The following is a 23333-nucleotide window of genomic DNA, read 5'->3' as shown; positions in this document are numbered from 1 at the left end:
TGACAATGGTGGCAATGGTGGTGGGGAGGGGTTGGGGGCAAGAAGTGGCCGAGTTAAGAGAGGAAATGCTTTCTGAAAGAGAAATGTTTTTTGGGCAGCACTTGGAAGGTTTCCCAACTGAACCAGAAGACTCCCTCTGACAGCTCTTTAGTGGATTGACAAAAGGCTGTAAACTATTCTTCATCGTCAGCCATGTTTCTATCCCTGCTGCCAGATGAAGGCCTCCCATGTTGTAGCCATTCCTTATTATCCATAACAGAGATTTTGGGTTAGATCACGCGAATATAAATAAGCATGTGTATACATTAACCCGGCCCCTCCCCCTCTGGCCTTCGTACCTGACTGGCTCACAAAGTTATGCCATTGCATTTATCCCTCCGTTTAAGACCAAAACAGGAGGATTTTCTCCGCAACTTGGCTGTGCCCTGATGGTGCTAGTTGTAATTACTGGCGAAACGTCGTACTCTATTTGTAAATGTTGTGGGCTGACTCTCCAACACACCGGTTAGTGCTGTACGAGTGACCAATTGGCCACGTTTTGTTTACGTGACGAAGCCTTACTTAATTGGCCGTGTCGGGTTTAACTACGCATTTTAAATTTACGCGACCTAACCCAAAAAAAAAACCTCTAACATGGATAATATTGGTCGCGAAAGCCTACGCGGTAAACGCCTCGCCGACTTGCAATGGCCAACATCGACTTCACAGCAGCACACAAGGCGAACCTTTCTCCCTTTGTCTGCCATTCCATTGCGAGTCTCATCCATCTGCTATATCACAGAGTGAAGTCTTCTCTCCGAAGCTCACTTACTTTATTCTGAACAATTAATATTATGCATCTAATTTGCATTTGTTCACCGATCCTTTAAGTGAATATATATATTTCGGTCTCACTGTAAACCACAATCTGCTTCTTAGTTCTCTCTGCAGCTTTTGTTCCATTTTCCTTGTCAGTGTCTGGGTTTCTGGTTCACGCGTCATGACAGATCACATTTTTTATGTTGTTTTTCATTATGAAATGCAATGTTCCAAAACCACTCCAGCCTGTTCTCACTTGCCTCTGGTTCATCGTTTTGATGTCGGTGTGTTTAAATAATTGCCAAAATAGGTATGTACTCTGTGATGTTTTCCAATTGGGATCCTCCAACAATGAATTAATTCTGTTCAGCGAACGAGTTCTGCGTGACTTCTGCTTTGCTCATATGTATCTTTATCCCCCCGCCCCCCTTTAAAGTTGAGCTCCTCAATCATTTGGTGACCATCGGTCGTTACAAGAGCCTGAATGGCTCACAGGGCTATACCAAATAAATGAAAATGAAATGTCCCCACCTAATTCTATCACCATTTATCCATTATGCCTTTACTACTTACATCCAATTTTCATAAAATATCACGAGCATAACTGTGAATGACTTGCTGCAGAGCCAATCTCTTCGCTCGACTACTCACCGATTTGTATTTTGTTACTCTGTCACCTTATGTGTTAACTGTTCATTGTTTTTAAATGTCTTTGATAATTATAATTAACGTGTTTCTTTCTTTATTTGTATTTAGGCCTCGGTTTGTAAGAGCTTGGAGGATTTCATCAGTTTACACTCTCAAATGCCCTTTTGATTGTCTACATAAAGTCAGGCACAACGGTACTTGATATGCATCTCCATTCTAGGAAATGATTTGATAGGAGTGTAGCCACTCCTTTCTAAAACCAGTGCAGCCTCCGTGATTGGTTGGTCTCTAAATCAACCATATATTTGGTGTTTTACGATGTTCGTGAACAGATGTTATACGTGGGGCAAGAGGCTAATGGGGTCTGTCAATCTTAACATCAGCTCCCAGTGAGACCGCAAGACTCTTTCGCTTGCGGGATAGGGGGCGTGGCTGCCTTCGTGTTAGATTTACAATTAATACTTTGGGGTCATGGTTGGTGGGTGTTTAGGATTAGGTATGGCTAATAGTATTGTTCAGATGGGTCAGTATGCCTTCATATTGAGTGGTTAAGCTCATATTCATTTCATGTTGATTTAGACTGTGTAAAGCGTGGCTATAACTGGGGCTGTAATTAAGATATTAAGGTCACGCCGTATTAAGGCCAAGAAATAATTAGGGATCATCACAGTGTGAGTGGCTAGGTTATGATTCGAATTAGGGGTAGCTATAGAGATAGAAAGTGCCACGGTGGCGGGATGTTAACTACCTCGCGCTTGGTATACAGGAAGTCGTGGGTTTGATCCTGACCCTGACACCTGTGTATTTGGAGTTTGCATGTTTCCTCCCGTGGTCGCGTGGATTTTTCTCCGGGTCCTCTTGATTTTTCCCTCCACATTTACAATCAAAGTGCGTTTAGAGGATTTGGCTGCTTTACATTTCCACGTGATAAACCACTTCCTTGAGATGTCATTTGTGGCAAGGTCGTTTCTGAAAAAGAGCTAGGCAGCTCAAGTGGGCCTTACACCTGGTAAAATAAATAAAAAGTTTAAATAGTTATAATTTAGTTTGTGTCAAGTTAATGACTGCTCGAGATGTGTTTTAGTCACATGCAAAGCTTTCCGTGATTCACCACTGAGTTTAGGCAAGAGATGATGAACCCTCGGCCCGCAACTTCATATAATCGCACGGCCCATTGCCACACGAGGCGTACCACTTCGAAACGGCCCACAAGCGATATCTTCATGGGACGGCAAGCATCTCAGCTGCACTAATTGGGTAGTAGAAGGGAATATTTTCGACTAGTCAACAATGTTGTGTCCCTCAGTCACTTATGTAACTGCAAGGGCCTCTTGCGGGCACAAAAATCATTGTATGTTAATGTGTGTCTCATCATGAAGTATTTGAAAGTCCTATTTGGGCCTCAGTTGTGGATTTGCTCTACAACACACCGGTGTTGCTGTACTAGTAACGAATTGGCACGTTCCGTTTACGTGACAGACCTTACCAATTGGCTGTGCCGGGTGGTGGCGGGTTTAACGACGCATTTATATTTACGCGATCTAACCCCTAAGACCTCTATGATGGGTCTGTTCTGTTCGAGGTCCCCAAGAAAAAATTCCACAGCTGGCACGCCAAATCCAGTGTCCATCTCACTGTGGCGAGCTCAGGGGGTTGGTAATCAAAGTAACAAAAAGACGAGACATTGCTTTTTCAAATTCAGCAAAAAAGAAAACCTCAACATTTCAAGAGCCGCGATGGAATGTGAATGCGAGACGGCGGTCATTAATAAAGTGACGTCACGAAGCAGCAGTCCTTAAAGAGCCACACGCGGTTCCGGAGCCGCAGGATGCCGACCTCCGTGGTATCTGGTGGAGCGCCCACTCCAGTCCACTCGCGGACCCGGAAAATAACCCATTGGGCAATCGTGCTGCGCGCTTATTAATCAACACCTGTGCAAGCTGATAGCCGATCAATATTGAACAGGATTTATCTCTACAACTGCGACCGCGTTACCGGATTAAGAAGCGGCAGAACAAAGGGACCGTGTTTCGGAAACGATTGCCTCTGGAAGGCAGTGCGCGCGCAAGCCAGCCTGAGCTTTCCACAACACGGGCTTTTGACCCCAACCCCCCCCCGTCCGTCAAAAAAAAACCACGCATTTTTCCGTAGCGGCCGAAGACCGACGACACGACAACCGAGGGCACTCCGAATTAATGTGGCCTTTCTTGAGTGGACAGACAGGGCACACTGCAGGCATGAATGTCAGCCATGTAGCAACAAGGCAATGGTTACCACAATACACTCCGCGTCAAGCCGACTTGACGCAACTCGCGAGCGATGTGCCACGTTGCGAGTTTTTTCTCTCTTCTTCTTCTCCTCGTAGTGAAGCAAACTGTCGGTTGCCCGAACGCAGAGCAATTCGCGCAATTCCGAGCCCAGAAACGTAATGCGACTTTTGAAGTCTTCTTCTTCTCGTAGTGAAGCAAACTGTCGGTTGCCCGAACGCAGAGCAATTCGCGCAATTCCTAGCCCAGAAATGTAATGCGACTTTTGAAGTCGAATGTGATTTTATTTTTTAACTTTATTTCCCCAATTTACTGCAAATGTGCACTCGGTGTTAAGTCACAAAGTGTAGAATCCATCCTCGAATCTCGACAGTTCAGTGCACTTTGCATGTCGGAATGGCCGTGCGACATTTTGTCCACCTCGACTGCTCCCGAATGATCCTGCAAAGTCGCATTTGTATTGTTCACACTGCAGTGGTCACACTTTTCCAAAAGCCTGCTATAAAATTGTTTGTTGCATCACGGTAAAAGCTAAATTTTACACTGCTCAGAACTGAAATTTGGTCAACAAAAAAATGTGCGTAGTCATTGATGACCAAGCAGAGGCCCTCAACTTACTACACTTGAGAATTTGGCTTAATCACACGTGGCTAACAGAATCGCAGCAGTGCTGATTCTGACCTCTGACTGAGCCACTGACTTCTGTGTGACCTCTGTCTGAGCCACTGATCTACCACTCCAATCCGATTCTATGTAAATTATCAAAGTGTGCAAGGCTATCGGCGATCCCGTTATTTGAACGGAGAGCCGTTGAAATAAACAAATGGGGGCTTCTATGGACAAGAGGTGTGGAAACATCTCTAGATAAATTAATGATATTTACAAATTCAACTCAGGACTCCCTTGCAAAAAACACAATGCATCTCAACATTCTCTCTCTTCTGGTTTAATCAATCAGATTAATCAACGGTTGCTATTTTTCAAATAACCGAAAGGTTAATTCTACCGTAAAAAAAACAACTGCACAAGATAAGTAACTTAATAATCATACATTTCAACCTCTGTATCGTTTGGAGTTATACAGTCTGAATGTGCTAACACGTTAGTGAGCAGTTGTACGAGGGCTGCACCAAACGTATGCCCCCTTTTTTGTTCTGAAATACACAAAACATATATTCTTTGGGTAAAGTCACGTAGATAGAAAAATAAAATAAAAAATAAAGTTAATACAAATATTTGAAAAAAAATAAAATAAACAACAAAAAAACACTAATATAGACTGAAGCCTGGTTTCTTAATTGGAGTGAGTGTACTGGCAGTCTATAATGTAGACTGTAGCCTGGTTATTAAGTTTGGTGAGTGTACTGGCAGTCTATAATGTAGACTGTAGCCTGGTTATTAAGCTTGGTGAGTGTACTGGCAGTCTATAATCTAGACTGTAGCCTGGTTATTAAGTTTGGTAAGTGTACTGGCAGTCTATAATGTAGACTGTAGACTGGTTATTAAGCTTGGTGAGTGTACTGGCAGTCTATAATGTAGACTGCAGCCTGGTTATTAACCTGAGTGAGTGTACTGGCAGTCTATAATGTAGACTGTAGCCTGGTTATTAAGCTTGGTGAGTGTACTGGCAGTCTATAATGTAGACTGTAGCCTGGTTATTAAGCTTGGTGAGTGTACTGGCAGTCTATAATGTAGACTGTAGACTGCCAATACGCTCACCGAGGTTAAGAACCAGGCTACTGTCTACATTATAGACTGCCAGTACACTCACCGAACTTAATAACCAGGCTACAGTTTACATTAGTGTTTTTTGTTGTTTATTATTTTATTTTTATTATTTTTATTCACTAAATTTTTTATTATTTTGTCTTCTATCTACGTGATTTTACCGAAAGAACCAAAGAATATGAATTCCTGCAGTCACGAAAGTTAAGTCAAAACAAAGTATATATATTTTCTATTTAATTTACACAAGATTTGAGATATTAATTTGTGGGAATGTCCCACACCTCCGATTAGCACGGTTGGCTATGTACGGCGCGAAAGAAGTTCAACGTGCATGCAACATTCGGCTCTTTTTCAATGCAGTCTCTATCCTCTTCTACACTTGCACAGAAGTAGAACGAGGGCCAGCATTCACCACTGTGAAAAGATTCACCAGCATCGTATAGCCACTTACGATCCTGTGCAAGTGTCATTTCCTAAATTTTGGCCATCCTTCACTGGGTTTGAACGCACAAAAATCTGACCGTGCCAGATCTGATCGTCCCGCACCTCCGAAATTATCATGGTTGTTGTTATTCTGTCTCTCACTGTTCAAATAAACCTACCATTAAAATTATAGACTGATCATTTCTTTGTCAGTGGGCAAACGAACAAAATCAGCAGCGGATCAAATACTTTTTTTCCCTCACTGTACACATCCGGGCTGTACTATGTATTCATTAGCACAGTCCACCAAAGCTGTAATGTGTGGATTGGCAGTCAGATAAAAATGTGAGGGTACCAGATCTGGGCTGTCGTGGATGGAGCAGCATTTCCACCTCAACCGCACACAACGGCTTCTCACGTTTCAAACTCGTGTGTATTTTAATATTCTAATATTGGAAGAGGGCTTATTACAATTTGACAAATGTTAAACAAAGATTATTAATAATGATAAAATATTGATGACATTCATGACATCTGTGAATTAATATACGTAATATTAAAAAAAATGTCATTTTAAAAGTATTCACAATGCAATAACAATTACTATGGGGCATAATGAATACATTTGTATAAGGATTCTGATATTCATGGTTTGTGCCTGTAATTCCATTACTGTTTCACAGAACCGCAGTGAAATCACACAGCACGAGCGTGTTATTTTTGGCCATTTCTGAATGTACGATCGTGACTCTTGACAAATATGTGGGTATGTGATAAAAGCGTTTGGCATACGACTTAACCGTTTGCGTGGTTCAAAACAAAGTTTGCGGACCGACTGCTCAAACAACGCAACCGAAAGACATTCAAATTTCAGGGCAGGTTCAAACTGAAGGACGTGACGGTGCACATCGGTGCTTTAATAGGCGCGGGGTTGGTGAACCACGCCAATAGATGCGCAAAAAGCATCTGTAAGAGGTAGGAAAACAAGGCTGATGACAGATCTTTGCAGAGTTTGAGTGTTTTCCCTTAGGGTGGGTGGGTAGTCTCCCAGCTCTCCGATTTCTTAAGGCGCATTAAAACCCACAATAGTTGAAGGGGCAAACGTCTCAAAACATAACTTTTTTTGGTCAGTGATATATGCATCGAATCGAGGGCATAAGTGTTTTCCGATTTCTATGTGTTGTATGTAATAGGCTAACATTAGCCCTGCAGCTACTAGGGGTGCTACAATGTCACAACAAAGTAAACAACTTAAACGATTCTTTCATAGAAACACTGATCCAGATTGTGACGATTCCTCAAATCTTAAATGCAGGCAGGCGAATTGTCCAAGGCCCATTATCATTACATACGTGTCAAGGAACAGAGTGGCGTTCGATTCCTGGACCACCACTAACATCAGTGGCAATTGGCATCTAAATCAGTCACGGGCCTTATCCTCTCCAACCTGTACTCAACGGCATGGTGAAGTATGGTCAAACAAACCTCACGGGATGGAGAGGCCTTCATCCAGCAGTGGACCGGCAAAAAGAGGTGAGCATTTAATTATTTAACAAGGAATCTAGGAGTCCCAACAGTAAAGCGTCTGCCTGGAGACCAAGACAATTGTATCTCTCCCCGAGCAAGGAACTGCCGAGACTGCCGGGTGGTGGTGGTGGTGGTGTTGGCGGGGGCGCTTGTCTGTCACCCCGCACTGTGGAGGCAGCGAGGATTGGTGGATCGGGCACAAATATTGTGGGAACTCCATTCCCAACCGAGCGTCGAGGTTTCCATAACCGTGGCTCGCCAGAAGGCGGGTGGTGGAAAGTGGAATAGTCGTCATCCCTTTTCGATCTGTACGCGGGATAGAGCGTTGCCCCCTCGCGCGCGCGGGTTTCCATCGGGCGCTCCGGTTTTCTCCCACGTGTACATGACAATCATTTATTTGGGCGTAAATGTCTTAAAATAATAAACTCAAAACAGGGCCCTCCTCAACAGAGTCCGATGAACCCTATTATTATATTTTGGTACTGGCAAAGGAGGTCTAATGATGTAGATGCTCACCCCGAGCCCTCATTACTTCGATAGTGCATTTGTCTTTGAGCTGTGCGCCTTTTGGCGTCATCTGGTCGAGCAACAATTGGGTCGAGGCTCAAAAGAAAGCCGTCCCTTGGTGTGGACCAATCAGTTTCAAGGACAATACATATATATTATCATAGTATGTTTTTTGTTTCCATTTTGACTGCAAGTATTGTGGTTAATGCAGACATGAATCCTTGTAAAAAAGGTTTCAGTTTTGTTGCCAGAAAAAAGGGGGAAAACCATATTATTATTAGAGTCCGATGACTCGGGCGTGGCTTTTGTGGATTAAAACAAAAGTTAATTATCAATATTACGTGTGTTAAGACTTGCCGATTAAAAAGGCTTCCAAGACGGATATATTCATAAGCAAAGGCACATGGGGCTGAGTCCGATGACTCGGGCGTGGCTTTTGTGGATTAAAACAAAAGTTAATTATCAATATTACGTGTGTTAAGACTTGCCGATTAAAAAGGCTTCCAAGACGGATATATTCATAAGCAAAGGCACATGGGGCTGATCCACACACAACATACACGTGCACGCATGTACACACGCGAATCCCCAGCTGGAGTACGGTGTTGTGCTCCATAAGCGTGACAACATCAAACGAAAAATAAAATACTGTACGCATAGAATACACCCTCTCTCCAAACCCCCCACCGGTTGTGTACACAGCTTGTAAACGCTGCGGGCAACCTTTGCAACAAGGTCTAATATTTGAATTGCAGAAGACGGGCCTTGAAAATGCAAAGTAAATGTAAGCGATTACTGTATTTGACTAGCGCACACAACTCTGGGGGCCGAAGGTCACAATGCCAGAGCGGTCTCATGTGGTTATGAATTAATGCCTCCGAAAACACCTGGAAGGAAAACGAAGGCGCGCGTTCCGCCTGCGTGGTGAGCAAATACGGCTGCGTAAAAATGCCACGGCGCGCGTTTTGCGCAAACGGGTGCCACAGAGCCTTCTGATGAGATCGAGCTCACCGTGACATCGCCGAAGTGTGCCCCGCTGCCAAGCGCGTGGCGGAGCTTTAACGTTGTATTCTCTCAGTAACGAGCTCGTTGAAAACGTGGCCCAGATGAGTAAACGGCAAGACGAGACAGTTCCTGTGTTTGGGTTACAGATTGAATCATTCGTGATTCACAGGTTTTTTGTCAATCCGCTGCTGGATGAAGACTCACCCCCCCCCCCACACACACCACACCACGTATGTCATGGGAAGTATTGACAATACTTTGTGGGCTTGCGAAGTCTGGGGAGGGGAGTGGGCCCGGGAACCTTTTCAGATTAGCATTTGCATCCGACGTTAACAGTGGCCGGGAATAAAACTCAGGTGGGCAGGTTCACAGCGAAGAACACTCATCACGGTCTCTGCACCACCACCCCTTTCGTTGAATTGCAGGCACCACGAACAGCAAACTCCTCTCCTGTATCCCCCCCCCTGCCCTCCAGCATCGGCCCTTTGCCCTGCCTGGCTGCACTTTTGTGCCTGAGCAGTCGATGCGGATTCCTGATGCACGAATGGAGAATAAAAACGCTGCGGTTGTGTGCAAGCAACAGCGTTCGTCCAGAACAGACCGCACAACGTATAAACGACGCAACGCCCCGATCCACACTATACGATGAGAAATCGCAGCGTTTACACTCCGCTGCTCCCGACGTGGTCATCTGTGGCTTGACCACTTTGATGCGAAATTGAAGTCGTTGCTCTGCATCCACATCAGCAGCCCATACGAAAGAAGAAGAAGAAGAAGACGAAGCAGCACAGGCTGGCACTCGGACACTGTTTGCCGCAACAGGAAAGCGTAGCCACCACCACCACCACCTACTACTGCCGCCCGAGTTTATTTTCGGTGCTGGCCTATCGCCGTGTCCCACTGGAGAGGCAAGATACGGTGTCGCCATCAAAGCAAACCGAGGCGAAGGGGGGGGTCGAAATAACTGGCCACCCTTTGCGCTGCTAAGCGATACCTTGAGCTGTCCTGAACTTTAGAGTGCTGTTGAAAAAAAAACTGGCTTTGGTGGCATCGGTTCAGCTTTCGAGTGCGTCCCGACACTGGCTTGTAACACGCGCATCATAAACGCGATAATTAACGAGAAAGAAGAACGCAATTTATATACAAGTGTGTGTAAAAGAGCACAGACACGTGCATGTTTGGGATCTACGTTGCGAGACAGAAAGAGGAACACATGGAGTAAGGAACACAGATGTAGATTAAAAAAACACAAAATAAGAACTGTTAACATGCAGTTCGTGCGAATGGGCAGGATTGTATTTGGGCAAATGGGCGAGTAGGGATGATGGCCAAGAATATTGAAGGAGTGGCAGCCAAGGACGTATGTAAGTTGAACTTCTTTTGCACCATACGTGACAAACCGTGATAATCGGAGGTATGGGGGAAGGACAACAAACTAAAGACAAAAAGCAGTTCTAAAGAAATACGTTTTTAGTCGAGATTTAAAAGTGCATATTAGCTCCAGTGGCTTCCTAATATCGGAAGGAAGAGCGTTCCAGACGGCCGCAGAGGCGGATCTGAAAGCGCGCGCGAGATGCAGTCGGCCAATCTTTGTTCGACGGTTAGCCAAAAAAAAACCGGAACGTCTCAGAGAGGACATCGACAGAGTAGATGGAATGCTGACATCAGCTCGTGTGAAGACGCTACATGATGGGGAGGGGGGTGCTGAACCCCCCCATTTTCTCACGAGTCGAGGGGTTGAGCGGTAAGGAAATTCCCGTGAGCGCACACTCCTTCTTTGACTTACCGAAAAAAAACAAAGAGTATGGATCCCTGCAGTCACGAAAACTTCAAAATCTAGATTGACAAATTAAGTTTAGCAAAAAAAAATATTCATTACCATTAAATATATTGAATAAGAACGGGTTTCCAACTAGTGGCATATATATATACATAGCATCCACATACAGTATCAAGAGCTGGCAGAATTAATTAACTTAAAAGTGACAGGTACTGTCTACAGAATGACAGGTAACATTCTCTCTTCAACGTGACGCAACACCACACGTCTGAACTTTTCTGACGCAACCTCACATTAGCTGGTACTCAATGTACTGACCTCGCTGATGGGAAGATGCTAGTGGCTCTGATGACGATGTGTCTGGTTGGACCATGACCACGGTTTGAACTCATCCCCTTCAGGTCAAAGAAGCCTGTTGCTCAACAGACCCCCCCCACGACCCCCTGCCGAGCCATTACTTACTGCGAGGTCTCGATATTTCACGGTTAAACCGTTTCAGCCCTGCTGGCGAATCGATAAATAATTGATTTTTGTTCAAATGCGATGGCAACATTTACAGTGATTCTATGGTGATGTCAACTCAGCACGTCACATATACAAATCGAAAATAATTGATTCTCGCACCAAATTCGCAGGCGTGTGTGTGTCATTATATCATTAGCTCAAGCAGTCGTTTCCAACCTACATTCTCTCTGCAAGGCTGTAAGAAGTGTTCGGTGGAACTGTCGCAGATGACATTTTTTTCCACAACGCACTGGATTCTATTACTGCAATGGTGATCCTTCAACATGTTTAGAGGGTTAACAGTGAGTCTGCGGGCCCAAAAAGGCATGGGAACCGCCGATTTAAAGAATCGATTATGAAACGTGTTAAAACCCTTACTGACTACGCAAAATATGACACGCTACGTTTCGGGGATAGCATATTTGGCCCGACTATTAAGGATAAGGGGCTTGATTGATGTAGGAAAAGTAGCATCGTATATTATACGGCCCCCCAGTGAATCCAGGACTCATGTCCAGTCTGCGTCCTGGACAACTAAAAAACAACTGCAAAACTACAGTGCCATGCAGCAAAACACAATTCTGTAAATGACATAAAAAAAATATCCCTGGCTCTTTTAGAGCCTCACACACGCTTAGAACTCGGGCCAACAAGACAGATTAACCAAATCTGCAACTAGCACACTTTCTCAAAACGGCCGGCAAACGCCCACTTTCCTTTACATATTAACAAAAACAATATTATATTCTTAGTTTTTTCGGTAAAGTCACGTTGAAGAGAAACAACAAAATAACAAAATATATATAAAACAATAAAAAATTCTCACGACGTTTCGACCATAACTCAAACGGTCATCATCAGGTGTTTTATATATATTTTGTTATTTTGTTGTTTCTCTTCAACGTGACTTTACCGAAAAAACTAAGAATATGAATTACTGCAGTCACGAAAGCTTTAAATCAAAATTTAAAAACAATATTCCCAAAGACGGACATCATTCTACTGCCACATTTTTCAATTGAACGTACGCAAAAAAATTGGGCTCGGTTTCAAACATCGATTGAAACCTTCATGCCTCTCATCAATCCACTGCTGGATGGACGCCTCTGCAGTGCTGTGCCAGTCGTGACGGTTGTTTCAACGCACTTCACCACGTTGGTGAAACTGGGCAATGCTGAACGGAGGCACGGGGAGCCGTGCAAGATACGAACCTGATGGCCGTAACCCCCGGGGTAACCAGAGTAGTAAGTAGTACCCCGGCTCTCGCATAGTGTCCGTGATGCAGTCATTATTATTATTACACGCCTTCTATGAACTCTGTTGTTGTATCCTCAAATCTTGTAACTCAATTTTAACCCACTTCCCAATGTGGTATCGACTGCAAACTTGGTATACTCATGCCATACTGATGACAATACTATAACATACGAGCAGTATAGAGAGCATTCAAGGGACAGAAATATACGAGGTGGTAGAGTGGAGACCCAACGCAGAAGATCCCTGGGTTTGATCTTCCACATGGTCCACCCTAAATCGTATCCACTGCACAAACATTGGCAGTAGATGGCGGACACCTGATGCACAAATGGAAAATTAAAACAATTCTCCAGGAGTGCGAGACTGTGGTCATCCCGAACAGACCGTGCAACATGCAACGAAGCAATGCGCCTAGATCCACACATATGAAGGAGACATCGCAGCGCGATTGCACTCCCGCTGCTCCCGATGCGGTTATCCGACTTGACCCACCTAAATGTGAAATTGTCGTCGTTGCTCTGTATCTACGTCAGCGGCCGTACGAAAAGGAATCGGAAGAACGAGGCAGAGGGCTTCAATAATCATCGTGCACTTCAGACGGGCGGACGGCGGCTCTGTGCAAGTAACCTCACTCGCCGACCTTGCCGCCGTGGCTGGCACACGGGGGATGGGGACTGTTGAATTGTCACGCAATCTCCCACGCCGTAGCGGCTGGCCAAAGGCTGCTGGCGCTGAGCACGCCTGCCATGTTAAAGGGGGCAGGTGGCACGAGGCGGGGAGATCGCCGAGGTGTGGGGAAGAGATGATGGTGGTGGGCACCCCACCCACTGACCCAACCAGCAGGAAGTGAATGGGGAGGGATGTAAAATGAGCTGCTTCGCTTGTCGCCCCGGACAACGCCAATGCAATGGGATGGTGTGGGGGGGGGGCTCACTGCTTGAGATGCGTTGTGTGCTGGGTTTTTTTCCTCTGCTCTCGATGCGTCCATATGTTGTTTTTTTCTCTCCCCGGAATGCCCGCGAATGTTCTCTAATCGTCTCGCATAGTCACGAGCGGTCTAACGAGGGTTGGGTGCAGAGGTTAGTTATCACACTGCGATAAGTACAGCACTGCAAACCGGGCCACCCGAGTCCAATTCTTCCTAAGCTATCGGTGGCGAGTGATGCCAGTACTGTACTGGTCCTCCGGGTTTTGGATCTCGCATCGCACATCCATCCCCCTTGTCACCGAACCCCACACTGACGAGCGTGGTATGCTTAACCAAGCCTCATTACCGCTTCGGGGTGGGGACACTTGCATCCAGCAGCGAATTGACAAAGAGCTGTTAATGATTGAGGTCTCACAATTTTCACCCATAGTCAAACCACAAAAATTGGCAATTCAATTAATTGTCATAATTCGGAATCAATGTTTTTTAACATCGTGGTGAAATTGAGCAGCCGCTAGTTGCTGTAGGGGATTACGTGAATCCACTGAATCGAAAATCACCGATGCTTAGAGGCACACACCACTCGATAAATGTACCGCTAGCGTAACGTTCAATATGAGTCGATGCATTGCTACAACCCGAAAGATGCAGACTAACCTTGACGGTATAATAATACTGGTGCTGGAAAGACACAGGTGTCCGGGTCTGTGAGTACATGTAGACAATGGTAGACCTGGGTTTAATATCTATCCGTGGATAATTTAAGTGGCAAGTTGATTCTAAACTTATCATGGCCCTCATCTAGTTCAACTCGGCCTCAAACAAATTCTTGCTGTGATGGAAAAACATCAACAAAGGCGGTCCAAGCGTGTGGGTGCCCCCCCCCCTCCCAAACCATGAAATGCCATGCCAGTCCTTAATGGGTGCTCGCTGACAGCGCTTGCCCCAAACAGTTGGAAGGACTCAACTTTGCTTTGTACGATGCGCGATGCTTGACCCCGCCACTTCATCACGTGAGTGGTCCTCCTGCCGCTGCTATCAGTCGGGGCTCGTAAACAACACTTGCCCTGGACAGTACAACCAGGCTTAATATAAGGAGCCCTCTGTGTCTTTAAATAAAAAAAAAGCATGGGGCTGTCGAATAAAAAAAAATGGTGACAAGGCAGCTCTGCTTTGTATTACAATGCACTTGCCTAGTGTAAGTATAGAAACAGGACGTAATTCCACGTGCTGGCTTGCCGTTTGCCATGCAAAAAAACCTGTCTTTCCCCCCTGATGTGCACCCGCGGTTTGGCGTTACACGCCCTAGGCTGACAGAGCATGGGGCGAAAGTTATCTTCGCTTTCGGGAATTCATCCATTGTGAATGACACCACCGTGGCAGAGACTTCACCTCCCGAGCACGCGGACACAACACTTTGCCAGTGCGTGTTGCCATTTTTTTTGGTTCAATTCAACATGGATTTTTTGTTGTCCATGTTCCTGAACATTCACGTATTTGGCAGCAGATCTGGAGAGTACGTAGCGAGAGATATCTTACCAAGGACGCGATTGTGTCTTTAAAAGAGACGCGTGGTGTTTACAGAAAGCGTCTGCAAAACAATTGTCCTGTGTGGTCAATATTAAACAAAATATTTCCAGGCAACTCGTACAGACTGTTCTGTGACGCACTCCGAGAGTTATCAACAAGGGAGCAATTCAGAATGGTTTTGGACGATTCCCCCCCCCGCAACTATTAGGGTATGTTGAACTTCTTCTGTACCATAGTAAGCCAACCGTGCTAATCGTAGGTGTGGGGGGGGGTGGAAGGACAACAAATGAAGCATGAAAAGCAGTTGCAAGAAATGAGTTTTCAATCCAGATTTACACGTGCATAGCTCTGGGTGGCTTTGATATGTTGCTTTAGTCTGGCTGCAAGTGGCGTATCACTGTACTCTTAAGACTGTAAATTCAGAATTCGCTTAAAATCCCACGTAGGTCGACTCGCCGTGGCTGTGCTACTACAACCGAGTTTCTGGGAGAACAAAGTTCAATTGCCGGTTCACAAACTTAAAAGGGGGTGGTTGGTTGCTGTAAAAATTAAAGTGAGAGAGGAAAGTTTCGTACAAAATATCTGTTCCGCCAACCGTTTCGCTCCACGTCGCGCTCTCCACGCGTGGAGGTCCTCAACGCTCGGTCGACTTTGAGCAGCAGCGACGAGAAGATGGGGAGGGTGGTGTGTGAGACCGAAAAGGTGAGCGAGGGATTCTTCAAAGAAACGCACACTCGGAGGGGGGGGCGGGGGCGGAAGTCACACAAACACGTTCAGTGTAACATTGAGAAACACCTTACTCACTTCTGTAGTTTGTCAGATCGAAGCCAGACAGTGGAGCCCACCTCTTAACCACAGGGCCAAACCCACCCCACTCCTGCCAAGTCTATTGTTGTTGCAAAATAAGTAAGACTGTTTTACTCTTTCTGGCAATAAAACAGCTGTGTTAAAATATTGGAACACCAAATATAAACCTTTTGCAAGGAATCAAGTCTGCATTCACCACACGTACCTGTGGTGTACATGCACACAAAACATGCTCTGATAATATAAACGTATTGTCTTTGAAATTGATTGGCCTACACCAGAGACGGCCATCTTTATGGCCTAGTATCACCACCAGTGCCAGACCAGAGAAGGCCAAAAAGTGAACAGTACAAAGCCAATGCCACTTATCAGAGCATTTATAGTTCAGAGGTGAGCAGCTATTATCCATCGTTTTTGTCTACATCCCTGCAGACTGAAGATCCATTTTTAACACACACACAACCAGGCATTCGCAATCCTACAACCAAATCACAACGAATGCGCCAAATATCATTGGGTCTCGCAAGAATAAGGTTTAATCTGGTGAGTACTTAATGTGAGAATGCCTGTGCATACCAAGTGTTGTACGTTTGAGCTGAGGTGGTCATTAAATGGTTGACCAGCAATGGATTCTTAAATCTATCAGTGTGCAGTTTAAGAGAGTTATCCCATCGTGCAAAAAAAGTGTTGGTTTCCTCCCACAATGGAATTTGGCAAATTTCCGAATACACGACACTCCTGATACAAGTTACGACTCTGATAGGCTTCATGGCTCCACGAAATGCATTTTGTAATTATACTTAGGCCAGATAAAAAGCGTATGCACATGCTATCTAAAGCCACATACCAAGCATGGACTATTTGACTCACTCCCCCAAACCTTAATACTTCCTGAAGAAAGCCAGGGAGTCAAAATGTCAACATCTTTCTTTCCTCCAAATGACAAGTGAAAGAAAAACAGTTATTATTCTTACAGAACCAGTTAATTTAGTGTAGATTCCTTAAAACAAGCAACTTGATAACTTACGATTGATTAATCCACCGCTGGATCTCAGTAAAACAATTCATGGGGCCAAGCTGACATTGACCGGGACTTGAACTCATTACCTGTGCGTCATCATCCTACAGAATTCTGGCAAGCTAAGTTGTCCTGACTGTTAATAATGGGCTTTTTCAGCTTGTCGTAAACAAAAGGCTGGCATTTACTGGATGCAGGTCTCTCTCGTTAAACAGAAACGATCTCCCAACGGGCTCTCGAATGGAAATAAAAAACGGGTTTAATTTATTTAGGGGTCCTTGGGATGTGGCTTGCACGCAGCTGCCGTCCCCCCACCCCCGGAGTGATGCCGTCCACCAACGCCGCTTTCCTTTTTTTGTAACAATAAATTCGCTTCTCCGCATGAATTTCCGCGCATGAAAAGCCAACATCGCGCAATCAGCACATGGCGTGTGTGTGTGTGCGGTGGTGGTGGTTGGGGAGCGGTAGTGTAGTGGTAAGCATGCTGCGCTACGGACCCGGTGACCCGAGTACGATTCCCGCCGCTCACGGCCAACACAAGTGAAGATGATCTGAACCGGTCCTGGGCCTCCCCTAGGTCGACTTAGCCTCAAATTGGTACCTGTTGCGGTGTGTAAAATCATCACCACTGCAGAGACAAAGGCGGTCGGGCGTGGTGCTGGCCACCCACCCCCTTGTGTCTCGTGTCGGCCTTCATAGGTGCTTGCTAACAGCACTTGCCCCAACAGTCTGTTACAGGCTATACGGGGGATCTTTGTTTTTTTGGTGGTGGTGGAGTGAGACGTAGCAACAATTATCAACAGGAACACTGACACACAACAATAAGCATTAACAATTAAATATAACCACACATTAATTACCAGATGACCGATTACACGCGCAATAGCTCACACTGAATAATAACCCACGCTCAGGATAATTGGTTTAATAATTGAGGAGCAATTTAGTCCTTTTCTAAGGCAGTATACTACTGTAGTAAGTGCTGGGAAGATGCGAAAGGAAAACCGGGATAGAGTGGGTCAGTGATCTGACCCCCTCCGTGGGCTACTTTGCAGAGGGATCAGTTAAGATTCTTGCTCCAGCTGCCGAGTAAATTTCTACAAAGCAATATCGAACCGTGCCACCTGATGAAAGGTGTATGCTAACGACCCTGGGTGATGTCAAAGGTGTTCAAAATGTGACTACGAATATCCTCGGATATAGGCGGGAATAGATCGTGAATATCAATGAGCTCTCACCTGTGATGGGAGAGGAGATGAGGGAGTGAGGAGAGAGATGGGAGTGAGTTGAGAGATGGGTGAGAGGAAGAGATGGGAGTGAGGGGAGAGATGGGAGAGAGATGGCACTGAGTGGAGAGATGGGAGAGTGAGAGAGATGGGAGGTGGGAGTGAGGGGAGAGATGGGAGAGTGAGAGAGATGGGAGTGAGGGGAGAGATGGGAGAGAGATGGGAGTGAGTGGAGAGATGGGAGATGGAGAGATGGGAGAAGATGGGAGTGAGTGGAGAGATGGGAGGAGATGGGAGTGGAGAGATGGGAGTGAGTGGAGAGATGGGAGAGTGAGAGAGATGGGAGAAGATGGGAGTGGAGAGATGGGAGAGATGGGAGTGAGGGGAGAGATGGGAGAGAGATGGGAGTGATTGGAGTGATTGGAGAGATGGGAGAGGAGAAGATGGGAGTGGAGAGATGGGAGTGGAGAGATGGGAGAGAGATGGGAGTGAGTGGAGATATGGGAGAGTGAGAGATGGGAGTGGAGAGATGGGAGTGGAGAGATGGGAGAGAGATGGGAGTGAGTGGAGAGATGGGCGAGTGAGAGGAGATGGGTGTGAGTGGAGTAAGGGGAGAGATGGGAGAGAGATGGGAGTGAGTGGAGAGATGGGAGAGTGAGAGAGAAGATGGCAGTGGAGAGATGGGAGTGAGGTGAATGAGGGGAGAGAAGACGGGACAGCAGACGCAGCCCTCGTGTCAATCCACAGCCTCCCCACGCCGTAAGGTTGATTTGACCTTACTTCACCATACTGGTGAGTGCGGCGGAGAGTAGATACATGGGGAGGATTGTACAGAGCAATGAGAGGTAATGTGAGGGAACGGTGGCACACAAGAACCACTAATTCCATGTTGCACACAAATACATATCCGCCTTCATCCACTGCTGGATGAGCGCCCCCAACGCCCGCTTGGTATAAAGTCAAGTCTGCCTGCCCAATCAGAGGAGAAACATTCCACATTGCCATGACCGGGTTCAGTCACATCCCGCAACATACCTGGTAGGTTACATCCAAAGGACAACCGTCCTTGTGTGTGTGCACATCGATCAGGGTTCGTATATTTCTCGACCCCATTGCACCACGTTGAAGTGCTGCTGCGACACGCGCAAGTGCAATGCCGCACAAAGGCGTTTTTATAATAGAAAAACAATGTCCAATCCCTTATCAGTGCCCTACCTTATTACGGACAGATTCAGACCTTATTGGTCACCCCGTGACCCTTATAAATCTCAACGTTCACCCTGCAAAAGTCACATCACGAGGTAGAAACACAAATAGACCAACACCCCCCCCCACCACCAATGTTTAGCCCGCATTGAAAGGGCTGAACGCCGTATGGACATGCACACTCAATGTCCCTGCACAATACTACAGGTTGAACCGTGTGGATTGACAAGTTTGATCATTACAGCCAGCCACCCACCCCCTCCTACGTGTTAAACTTAACATTAAGACACACAGCTATAAGATGTCAATCCACTGCTGGACGGGTGTGCGAGGTGGTGGTGGGGGGGGTCTCATCACACCGTGAGGGAGGGTCGATGTGGAGGCGATGGTTTGACCATACTTCACCACGCCGGTCATTAGTGCGTGCTTGTTGAAGGCTGTAAGAGCGCAGACTCCCCCCCCCCCCCCCATAGATGTCGAAGTAATAAATGCGAACTTTGTTGCGTTTTGTCACCCTTTACAATGCTAACGATTGAACAATGCGTCGCCACGCTTAAGGCACAACACGTGGTAAGTAAATTAGCAAGGGTACATCCTCAGCCTTTATTAACAACACCACCACCACCAAAACACCCACAGCGCACAGATAAAAACAACAACAAAATCCACACACTCACCGACAGTCGTGGAAGAGCTGGAAACTCGTCCTCACTCGCTCGGTGTTGACCGAAGCGTCAAATTAAAAAAAAAACCCCACCAAACTTTTCTCGTTCTTTAATGTTTAATCACAATTGTTTCGTTTTCACGGCAACCCCCCCAAAACCCCCCCAAGCGAATCAAGTGCGCACGCGGCGCAGCGACACCGAAACAAGCGCGCGACTGCGATGCGGCGCCATGAGGTGGTGGAGGTGGGGGGGGGGTGCCGCTTCACTTGTTGGTTCGGAGGGGCCTATGGGGAACGTATCACTCCGCCACCAGCCCAGCCCCCTACGGACCCAAGCGCCACGCCCACACCCGGAATCGCCCTATCACAAGGCAAGGGGAACGTATCGCTCCCGCCACCGGCCCAGCCCCCCACCACCCACGCGCCACGCCCATCCCCGGAATCGCCCTATCACAAGGCAAGGGTTACGGCCCCGGCGTCACTTCCGTCAGCGCGTAAGAGGCCACGCCCACAAAATAAACGCGCGTCTTCCCGCACGTGCGGGCACGTGTTTACTGGGACAGTTCGTGACACGTGCAGGGGACTGTTGTTGAGTTTACGGTGCGTGGGATCTAAGACGATGGTGTTGTTTTAAAATGCAAGGTTTCGTAGCCAATGCAATGACGAGTATTTGTTTTCGGGTTATTGTAGGGTTGCGGAGGGTTGACTATTTTGGCAAACGACGTGGTGGCCGAACCCAAAAAATTATACGGATCAATATGCTATTATACTATACTCATCACGTCGTCATAATATACAACAAAATCCATACACTCTACAATGTAACAGGACGCGTAGCCATGGTTAATCCACCGCTGAATGAAGGTCGCCGAAGCCACCAACTTCAAACCACCCCACGATATAACCCACCCAGCGGGTGCCCGCGATCCGATCGTCTTCCTCGGTCGACGTCCGCTCAGAGTTCCAATTCCTTGGCTGCCCCCCCCCCCCCTCTTCTAGCAACGTGTCTCGTCGATTCCCACTTCCTCTTAACGTAACGCATCCTTTCCATACCAGTGGTCTTTGCACATGACCATAGTTTGACAACTCATCGGTCACACCTTCCAGAAGACAAATCTGGGAAGTAGGCGTTATCTTGACATTCTCTACAACGAAGCTTAATTACTGTGGGTTAGTATTCTTGGTTCTTTCGGTAACATCACGTAGAAGGGAAACAATAAAATATTTAAAGTCACGTAGAAGGGAAACAATAAAAAAATATATTTTTATTTAAAGCTTTAGTGACTGTAGGGATTCTTATTCTTGGTTCTTTCGGTAAAGTCACGTAGAAGGCCACTTGTGGCCGAAACGTCGTGAGAATTTTATTATTTTATTTCCATTCTACGTGACTTTACCGAAAGAACCAAGAAGAAAAAAAATATTTTGTTTCCCTTCTACGTGACTTTACCGAAAAAACCAAGAATAAGAATACCTGCAGGCACGAAAGCTTTAAATCAAAATTTTACTGTGGGTTACTTTCCCTGATTTGGAATCGTCATGAACCTCTAATCCACGTTCCCTTTGTGTCGGTGTAATGCCCTGGCATGCAGCTCCCCAACGCTTCGTTGCACTTAACAATCCATGCTTCAGCAGGTAGTCGGGTTTCTTTCAGCACATTGCAACCCTACTTTATAACAGTACATGACGTACCGAATATACCGACACTTCACACCGTAACAAGGGACTTATTCGTGAGGGTGAGAAATGACTCACTCTGGAACGTGGAGGCCTTTGTGCTTTCGTATGGCTACTGATGTAGATGCAGAACGACTAATTTCATTCAGGTGGTCAAGCCAGATAACCGCGTCAGCAGCAGTGGAGTGGATGGCTGCGATGTCTCCGTGCAGCGTTATGGGATGCAATTGCATGACGCTATATAAAATTGTATTCTTTGTGGATCGGGCATTGCGCCGTGATGTTGTATGGTCTGTTCTGGAGGCCCGAATACAATACAGGTGTACGCACATGCGTGGCAGTGGCCTGTAGTTTATGCTGCATAATTAGGCCGAGCCCATTAAGAGCAGGCGTGTTGTTACAGGGAAACCCAGCTGGCATTACGGATATATAATTTTGGTCCTCCCCTTAAGTACCCAGTTGATCATTTTAAGCGCAGGCATTGTGCAATTCTCCTTTTTGCTTGTACTGCGTTGACGTTTAAAGTGTCAGTGAGAAAATATGCATTGTTCACGTAGTGCACTTAACAGAAACGGTTATCCTTGCATGCAAACATGTACATCAAGTGCGTTTGCCCATATAATGTACATACAAAAATCATAGACCCTGCACAAGCTTATCCCTTATGCCTAACACCCAACCCAAACTCGTGAATGCATTCCAACTGATACTGCCCTCCTCACGCATTCTCACTTTAAAAAAACGATGCCTCAACTCGTCCCAGTCATGCGTAATTGGCTCTTGCACAACTCCACATCTCCCTCTTCCGACACGGTTAACCCCGAGTCTTAAGATTATATTTACAACGAGAATACTGCATTGGGATTTTTTTGGTAAATTACATGGTAAGGAGTGTTTTGGATCCCAGGAAGCCACAGTGCACGAACATAAATCACAAACTTTCAGCTTTCCAAGGAAATGTCCGGCTAAGTCTTCACAAAAATGCGTAGGTGGAATATCTAGAGAAAACAAGCTGAAGATCGCATAGTACACAAACCAACTTGGTGTACTGCCATTTATTGGCTGTCACAGCCCAGCGTTTTTTAAGTGGGCGACTTGATGAATCCTGATTCAATGTTACAAATGGATTAAAAGGTTGAAATATTCATCTCTGTAAACCCACTGCTGCATTAAGACTTCCCGATGCCATGTCAATCATCGGAGTTTGACAATACTTTACCACTGGTCAGGTTGAGATCACTTGCCAATCAAAGCCCCAACAGGGAAAAAAACTCAAGGCACCAGGTTCAGTGCGGTATGCTAAACCGTTCCACTGCTGTGAATCATAATTCATTCATAATTGGATAAACAGTTGCACCTATAGAGGCTGTATGATGCGAAGACTATACTCTTTGGTTCTTTCGGTAAAGTCACGCAAGTATAAAATAAAATCACATTTTGGGCGCAACACACCTGATGACGGACGCTTGTGTTGCGCCCGAAACGTCGTGATTTATTTTATACCTACGTGACTTTATCAAAAGAACCAGAGTATGGATTCCTGCAGTCACGAAAACTTCAAATCATGCGAAGACTACTTGAAAACCTTGTTTTTTTCTTAGATGGGTTCATACATTGTGCTTAATAGAAATGTCGAGGGATGTGTCAATCCACCCCGACCACCTCCTGATCTCCAAAGCATGATGGCTGACAGGGATGCATCACCATGCACAATTAATATAAAAAACTAAACGACACTGTATAAAACTGCAAAGGCTTCGTTCGATTACAACCACAATCCTTTAAAGCCGCAACACATTTTTACACGCATCGAGTAACAACAAAATTAAGCACAAG

At 45.9% G+C, this 23333-nt stretch overlaps 1 protein-coding gene across 8 annotated transcripts in view; it reads right to left on the bottom strand.

The window, feature by feature from the left end:
- LOC116950764 (C-myc promoter-binding protein-like) overlaps nucleotides 1-23224 on the bottom strand; it is an 88753-nt gene extending 65529 nt beyond the window's left edge. For 7 of the 8 annotated variants that reach the window (XM_076073083.1, XM_076073087.1, XM_076073085.1 and 4 more), the window contains exon 1: nucleotides 19837-23224. The gene's annotated coding sequence lies outside the window, so the exon portion shown is untranslated. Of the gene's footprint in view, nucleotides 1-15477; nucleotides 19805-19836 lie in introns of those variants that run through there. The other variant, XM_076073084.1, reaches the window with a different exon arrangement.
- Nucleotides 23225-23333: the final 109 nt, after the last annotated feature.

The sequence above is a fragment of the Petromyzon marinus genome, chromosome 40 (genome assembly GCF_048934315.1).
Source record: "Petromyzon marinus isolate PM22_M1 ecotype Great Lakes invasive population chromosome 40, UKy_Petmar_22M1.pri1.0, whole genome shotgun sequence".
NCBI lineage: Eukaryota > Metazoa > Chordata > Hyperoartia > Petromyzontiformes > Petromyzontidae > Petromyzon > Petromyzon marinus.
Note: the sequence above shows the minus strand (reverse complement) of the source record. Positions and strands in the feature narration are given on the sequence as shown.